The sequence below is a fragment of the Pristiophorus japonicus genome, unplaced genomic scaffold, assembly GCF_044704955.1.
Source record: "Pristiophorus japonicus isolate sPriJap1 unplaced genomic scaffold, sPriJap1.hap1 HAP1_SCAFFOLD_422, whole genome shotgun sequence".
In the NCBI taxonomy this organism is placed as follows: domain Eukaryota; kingdom Metazoa; phylum Chordata; class Chondrichthyes; family Pristiophoridae; genus Pristiophorus; species Pristiophorus japonicus.
Window position 1 is genome coordinate 11663 of NW_027254113.1, and position 8562 is coordinate 20224.

At 53.9% G+C, this 8562-nt stretch overlaps 1 pseudogene; it reads left to right on the top strand.

The window, feature by feature from the left end:
* Window positions 1-5657: 5657 nt before the first annotated feature.
* Window positions 5658-7442, top strand: LOC139251206 (probable G-protein coupled receptor 139; annotated as a pseudogene).
* The last annotated feature ends 1120 nt before the right edge of the window (window positions 7443-8562 follow it).

Below are 8562 nucleotides of genomic sequence, written 5' to 3' on the forward strand. Positions count from 1 at the left end.
AGCACTCGGAGCAGTACTGTCCAGCACCCTAGGCGAGCGGCGAACTTGGCCTCCAGCTCTTGCCAGTTCGCTGGCCAGGATTCCTCGTCGGGGCTAAGGTAGACTCCCAGATAGAGGAGATGGGTCGTGCTCCAGGCAAAAGGCCTGAGCTCCTCCGGCAGGGAGTCCACCCGCCACTGACCAACCAGGAGTCCGGAACATTTCCCCCAGTTGATGCTGGCGGAGGATGCGGCCGAGTAAATCTCCCGGCACTCACGCATCCTCCGCAGGTCAGCGGGATCCTCTACCGCGAGGAGCACGTCATCGGCGTAAGCCGAGAGGACGACCTCCACGCCCGGCCCTTGCAGAGCCAGTCCCGTCAACCTCGTCCGCAGGAGGCGCAGGAAAGGCTCCACGCTGATGGCATATAAATGGCAGGACATGGGGCATCCCTGGCGCATCCCTCTCCCAAAGCCAAGGGGCGCCGTCAAGAACCCGTTTACCTTTATCAGACACTCTGCAGCGGCGTGCAAAAGTCGGATCCGGGCGACGAAATGCGTGCCAAACCCGAAAGCGCGCAGAGTCCCGAACAGGTAGTCGTGATCCACCCTGTCGAACGCCTTATCTTGGTCGAGAGATAGGAAGGCGACCGACAGACCAGCCTCCTGGGAATGATGGATGAGGTCCCGGACCAGATGGATATTATCGTGAATTGTCCGGCCAGATACCGTGTAGGACTGGTCGGGGTGGATCATGAGGTCCAGCACGGCACCAAGGCGAGCAGACATCGCCCTGGCGAAGATTTTGTAGTCCGTGCTGAGGAGGGAGACTGGGCGCAAGTTCTTAAGGAGGCGGAGATCGCCCTTCTTCGGCAGCAGGACGATGACTGCCCTGCGCCAAGAGAGGGGCATCTCCCCGGTCGCCAGACTTTCCCCCAGGACCCGCGCATAGTCGCCCCCCAGGACGTCCCAGAATGCCCTGTGGAACTCCACGGTCAGCCCGTCCAGCCCCGGGGCTTTTCTCCTCGAGAGACGGGCGAGGGCGCCGGTCAGCTCCGCCAAGCTTAGCGGAGCTTCCAGATTTTCGGCGCCCTCCGGGCTGACCTTCGGCAGGTCCTCCCACAAAACTCTACGCGCTTCATCGCTGGACGGATCCGGAGAAAGCAGAGCCCCATAATATTCACGGGCCGTGTTGTTGACGCCCTCCGGATCCGAGACGAGAGAGCCGTCGTCGGCCAGCAGCGTCAAGAGCTGCTGACGGACACTCTGCTTTTTTTCCAGAGAGTAGAAGAAGGGGGAGCCACGGTCCAGATCCCGCAGGAACCGGATCCGCGACCTCACGAACGCGCCTCGGGACCCGACGAGCTGCACGTCCTTCAGCGCGGCCTTCTTCACTTCGTACACCATCGGCAGTCCGGGTCCTCAACGACTTGACCGAGACGGGACTCCAGGTCGAGCACCTTTTTTTCTAGGCGCCCGACCCTGGCCGCCCGCCTCTAGGTCGACCCCCTTGCGTACTCTTGACAGAAGACGCGTATATGAGCCTTGCCCACGTCCCACCACAGCCTCAAGGAGGGGAAGCCCCCCTGCTTCCTCCTACAGTCGGCCCAGAAACGACGGAACGAGTCCTGGAACCGCACGTCCTCCAGCAGCTGGTTGTTAAAATGCCAGTACGTGGACCCCGTCCTCGCACGGAGCGAAGCGAGCTCCGCCCACACCAAGTGTTGGTCCGAACACAGCACCGGTCGCATGGAGGCCGCCGGGACGCAGGAAACGTACGCCCGAGACACGTAAAGGCGGTCGACTCTGGACCATCCCACTCCAGGCCTCACCCAAGTAAAGGTGCTGGAGTCGGGATGGAGATTTCGCCAGACGTCCACCAAGTCGAAGGACCCGACCAGGTCCCACAACTTCTCCATCGCCGTCATGCTCTGCGGGGCACCGGAGTGGTCCCTCGCCGAGAGGGTGCAGTTAAAATCCCCCCCGAGGACAATGCAGTCACCGACGTCGACGGAGCCAAGAAGAGCGGACACCTCTTCGAAGAAGCGCGTCTGCTGCGGTCCGGGCTGAGGGGCGTACACGTTCACGAGATAGAGCGGCACGTCCCCCAGGCGAACCGTGACGTGCAGCAAGCGGCCTGACACGGGCTCCTCGACCACCAAGATCTCCGGCTGAAAATGCGGGGCCAACAAGATGGCCACCCGACAAGAAGTGGTAGTGAGGTGGCTCATGCGGACCTCTCCTTGCCATTCCAGGAGCCACGTGGCTTCGTCTCCTGGAACGGTGTGTGTTTCTTGCAGGAAGCACACCGCATATTTCCCCTCACGCAGGAGCGAAAAATTGTTAAATCAACGGTGTGCCCCTCTGCTGCCATTGATGTTGAGGCTGGCTATGGTTATCTTCATGACAAAAGCATAATGCAACCTCTACCTAACCTATTGTGGGGGGGGTGAGTGGAGTCCTTTGTTGACCTTTACTCCTTCAGCAGCCCAGCGAGGAACTTTTTGAGCCGGCGCAGCTCAAGGCCTTGCGCCTTTGATAAGGGCACGCACGCGGCCATGGTTTTAGTGGCGATGCGGACGGAAGCGATGAGCAATCCCGGCTCGGACCATCTTTCCCGGGCCAGATGGGCTTGGTCGCGGCGACCCTGGCTCTGGGCCAAAAAGTCCCGGAGTTCCTCTACGGGAATGAGGGGGGACTCAGCGGCGGGCACGAGGAGATCCACCGCCTCACTGGCGATGGACTCGAGATCTACACCCGCGTCCTCCACCGAGTCCCCGTCCCCCTCCGGGTGGTCACCGCTAGCAGCCGGCCCGTGGACCGCACGAGGTACGGCAAACGGCCCGGCCGCTCCATCCGGCCCTGGCTCTGCTCCGATCCCACCCCCAGGATCGTCGACAGAGGAGTCTCCACTGGGCTCTGTTAAAAGTGGTGCTGGGTCAGGAAGTGACAGCGGAAGGGGATCCTCCCCCTCCCCAGGAACCGGGGAACACGGAGAGACCTGGCCAAAGTAATGTTCCAGGTCCTCCAAGTACCCCAGCTTCAAAGTCGGGGGCGAGGGTTGTTGTTCTTCCCCCTCCCCGCCGCCACCCCCCGGCCCAGCGTGTACAGATTCATAAAAATTGTTGATACTGTGTATTTCCGCCGAGTCGAGCAAGTCCCGGGGGAAGTTGGATATTGGCTGGGCGGGCTCAGGTTCGGCATTTTCGGCCCCGCCCACCTCAGTCCCCGGGACGCTCGACCCGGCGGCAATGAAATCCACCGCTGGCCCCACGCCCCCCACGACAGGCAGATCTTCCACGCCATCCCCGGGAGGCAGAGGCTGGGCAGCCTCGACTCTCTCACCCTCCCCGGGGACAGATTCCTCCTGCCTACGGCGCAGTTTGGAGGCGCTCGTGGGGGACGCGGGACACGCGGCAGGCACCGACTCCTCCACGGAGGGATGTTGTTCCCCCTCCGCCTCATTGGAGCGGCGCCTCCTTTTGTTCCTGGGTGAGCGCGGAGGCAGGGAGACCTCCATGTCTGCCGAGGCCTCCCGCTCCACCACCCTCCTTTTTCTTTTCTTGCCCGCGCCCGAGCCCCTCTGTGATACTGGTGAAGGGCTTGGGCATGGGCTCAGGGCACCCCGCGCTCGCCGATGTCAGGGTTGGGCTGAGCGCGGTGTTCAAGCTGTCTGGCGCACTGAGGGGACCCGCCTCGAGATGTTTTGCCTTCCTCCGCACCTTCTTTCCGATCGGACGCTCTTCCTCTCCCCCCGCTGGAGGCATTGAAAACAAAGGCCCCCGACGATGACCGCGCACCCACAGCTCCCGGCACGCGGACGCTACTAGGGGGAGTGGTGGCGGCGGCGCCAGCCTTGGCCGCCTTCGGTGGTTTGGCGGCTTTGGAGGCGGAACAGTTCTTGCGAACGTGCCCCACCTCGCTGCAGGCATGGCACCGCACGCCGTCCGACGTCCAAAAGACGCGGTAGGCTGTCCCCTCATGCACCACATTAAAATTGCCCTCCGTCGTCTCCTCCCGCGCCAGCCGGACAAAGAGCTGGCGGCGGAAGGAGAAAACGTGGCGCAGGCTGCTCTCCCTGAGGCCGAGCGGTATGGGGTTGGTCCCCGACCTTACCTCCCCCAGTTGGTGTAGGTGAGGGAGGAGGAGCTGAGCGAGAACAAAGGGCGGGACTTTTGATATGATGACCCTCTGCGCGGTGGCCTCGAGAGGGTCCACCGGCAGGAACGTCCCGCCCACCGTGAGCCCCTTTTCGAGGGCCAGGGACACCGCCCGCTCTGACCCCATGAAGAACACGGCCTTCCCAGACATCTTGGAGGCTGTGACAATGGCCGAGGGGCCGACTACCCCAGCCATCGCCCGCACGCACTCTTCAATGCTCATTGTGGGGTGAGTGTAGCTCTTGACCCCGTGTTTTTTTGTTATCAGAATGAATGGTGGCAGGGCAGCAGGAGGCGCAGGAGGCGCAGGAGGCACCGTGGATGTGGACGCCGCCTGCGCATATGTCCTAGCTGGCCCTGCCACCAGCGTGGATGGGGTCGCCATCACGGGGTCCCTTTAAGGGCTACACCCACCCCAAAGTCACAGGCCTTAATAGTCTTTAATTGGCCTCGTTGGTGTTTTGAGCAGAGGGAGCTCTAAAAGAGTCACACCTCTCCCCTAGTTCCCGAATGGGGAGGGGCCTTGCTCTCTCTGCTCAGTTGTCTTAATTGTTTTATAATTAGGAGCAAAGGGCTCTCACAGAGAGAGGGGAGAGACAGAGAGAGAGAGAGAAAGAGCGAGGGGGGTATGAAAGAGGGTAGCTGCGAGGGCAGGTCTCCCCTCACAGTGATGGGTGGGTGTTTCTTGGGGTACACTCCCCAGATGGCAAAAAACACAGTCTTTGTAGAATGGTCTTCGGGTGGGGGGAGAAGATGTCATCACCTGGGTTAGCTGGAGCCACCCAGGCACACACTCCCAACGATGTTTAATAGGGTAATTAGTACTACTTCAGCCAGGTAGCTCCAGCTATCCCAGGCTAGGCAATGAGGGAGGTGTGATTCAGTGGTGTGTGGGGCCTAGCTGTAAGCAAGACCCCCACACACACTTCCACACACACACACCCGCCGCGATGTTCCGGCCCTCGAAATGTTTTCTTTCCTCCCCCCACCGATACAATAAAGTCTTTCGGGGAATGCACCAAAACACACCCACCTGTCGAAGATTGTCGAAATGGCTCTCCCTCCTTCCACACTGGATGGTGTTTTCTCAGGATGTTCTTTTCCCCCTCTCTCCAACTCTCTGTAGTAGCAATAAATGATACATTTTCTGCTCTCCTCCTCTCCCTCTGGACCTTGAATTGTAGTAAGCCAGCCCTCTCCTTCTCTTCCTGGGCTGGTCTCAGGGTTCACTCTCGGCCTTCCAGACAGGAGCTTCAGCAGGGAATTCCTTCTCTCACAGCAGCAATGCTCCAACTGATTAGGCCACGCCTCCAAAGCTCCACCATTGGTCCACAGATTCCCTGAAAGTAACAGGCCAGGTGGATAAGGTGATTAATAAGGCATAATTAAAGCTTGCATTTATTAGCCGCGGCATAAAATACAAGAGCAGGGGGGGCTTATGCTTCAACTGTATAAAACACTGGTTTGGCCACAGCTGAAGTATTGCGTGCAGTTCTGGTCACCGCATTGCAGGAAGGAGATGATTGAACTGGAGATTTACGAGCATGTTGCCGGTAGTGGGGAATATTAGCCACGAGGACAGATTGGATAGCCTGGATTTGTTTTTCTTGGAACAGAGGGGAAACTTCATTGAGGTGTATAAAGTTATGACGGGCCGAGATATAGTGGATAGAAAGGGTCTATTGCCATTAGCAGAGGGATCAACAACTAGGATACATCAATTTAAAATAATTATTAAAAGTTTTAAAGGGGATTTGAGGGGAATTTCTTCATGCAGTGTTGTGGTGGTCTGGAACTCACTGCCTGAAAGGATGGTGGAGGCAGAACCCCTCACCACATTTAAAAAGTACTTGGATATGCAACATATGTGCCATAACCTGCAGGATTACAGACCTAGAGCTGGAACGTGTGATTAAGCTGGATAGCCTCTTGTTGGTCGAGGGCCTTAAATGGCCTCCTTCCGTGCTGTAAACTTCTATGACTCTATTAGTCTATATGATCGAATTTCTGAACTGATTTAATGATTGCATGATTGACGTGTGATTTTAGCCATGCATTTAATGAAGGGATATTCTGCGTCAGTAAATGGTTGACAATCAGTGAACGATAAACAGTTTAAGTCACGAAGCTGCACCTAAAACTCCATGGCCTGTTCTCAGTGTCCTGCTCCTCATTCATTGCTTCAGTCCGCCCTCGCTCCTTCACATTCGCTGTTCCCGCTTCCCTTCCTCAAACACTATTCAAATCTTAACAGATCAATCTCTGCCGACAGGTAACTGAATAATTCCCATTGCGAGGTGAAGTATCTAAGACTGAAATATGATCAAAATAAATAAACATCAAGGAGGAGTGATACATAATGTTACTGATTTCTTTTCTGTCTCTTTCTTGCAGCTAACTTGGTGACAATTGTGATCCTGTCCCGAGGAAAGTGCGGTCTTTCCAGATGTATCACTTGGTACCTGCTGTCCATGGCAGTGGCAGATCTCCTGGTCATTATCACCGCTGTGATATTAAACCGGATCAGTGGAATTTATCTTCAATTTAGTCTGCTGTCCACCACTCCAGGCTGTACTATAACATCTATCCTAATTTATGTCGCCACGGATAGTTCCGTCTGGTTAACGGTCGCTTTCACCTTCGATCGATTTGTGGCCATATGATGCCAGAAATTGAAACAAAATATTGCACTGAGAAAAATGCGGCTCTGATTATAGTCATGGTCGGTTCCCTGAGCTGTTTAAAAAACATTCCTTCTTATCTCACATATGGACCTATGTTCATAACTGACAATGTCCCGTGGTTATGTAACATCAAAGTAATATTTTATACTTCTCCTCTATGGATATTATATGACTGGCTTGACAGAATTTTAACGCCATGACTCCCCTTTCTCCTGATATTGCTGCTCAATGCTCTGACCGTCAGACATATTCTAGCGACCAGCAGAGCCCGCAGGAGGCTCCGGGCCCATAGCAGTGGAGAGAATCAAAGCGACCCAGAGATGGAGAGACGGAGAAAGTCCATCGTTTTACTCTTTACCATCTCAGGCAGTTTCATCCTATTATGGACAGTGTACGTTATAAATTTCTTGTATGTCCGAATTACAAAGAATAATTATTTCTCAGGTTCCAATTTCAAAGACCCAAAATGTATTCTCCAAGAAACCGGAAATAGTCTTCAGCTTTTGAGTTCCTGCACAAACACGTGTATTTATGCAGTGATCCAGAGTAAATTCAGAGAGGAGTTAATGGATGCGCTGAAATATCCAATGAATCTCTTTATAAAATTAATCAAATTATAAAAATGTATTTTCGTGTTAATTCTGCATAATATCACACCCAGTGGGCCATCCTGTCCTGTCAGTTCTGAACCAGCTTTGTCCAGCTCCATCAGCCCAAATAACATGGCCCATCTCGACATCCAAGTCTGAGAAATCGAATATCTCGACATCCACATGCGCGATATCGTATATCTTGACATCCATGTGTGAGAAATCGTACAACTGATTTGCGTGTAATTAAGATTATATTTTAATCAGAGGGCCTTATTTCAGTACTGCCGGCGGTTTGTTTCCTCAGAGTAGTATTATCATACGAATGCTAGCAAATACTTTTCCATTCTATTGAGCTCTCATGAATCACCATCGGCTCACTGCATTACAACAGTGACTACACTTTCAAAAAGTATTTCACTGGCTGTAAAGCGCATTGAGACGTTCACGCGTTGTGAAAGGTGCTATATAAATCCAGTACTTTCTTTATTTCCTTGTTAGAGTCAGGATTATGCGACTATGTGACAACCAGTTGTTATCCTGTAGAGACCGCTCTGAATAACCTTGATTCATAACTCTCAGGAATATTGCGAGTGGTGGATCATGGCAGCAGTCTCTGTGATCCTGCGAAAAATAGAGACAAAATTAACAGTCACTTGGACAAGTATGGATTAATTAAAGGAAGCCAGTATGCAGTTGTTAAAGGTAAATGGTGTTTAAATAACTTGATTGAGTATTTTTACATTGGTAACAGAGAGGGTAGATGAGGACAATGCGGTTGATGTGGTATACATGGACTTACAAAAGGCATTTGTCGAAGTGCCAGCTAGTACGTTTGCCTGCAAAGTAGAAGCCCATAGAGTAAAAGGGAAAGTGACAGCATGGGTACCAAATATGCTGAATTACAGGAAAGAGGGATTAGTGATGAATGGTATGTGTTTCTGGCTGGAAGCTGTTTTTCAGGTATCAGTGTTACCCAGGGGTCTTTATCAGGAACGTTGCTTTTCTTGATATATATTGACGAATTGGACTTGGGTGTACATGTCTCAATTGCAAAATTTACAGACGACACAAAACTTAGAAGTATGCTGAACATTGACGCGGACAGTGATAGACTTCAAAAGGGGACCGCAGGCTGGCGGAATTAGCG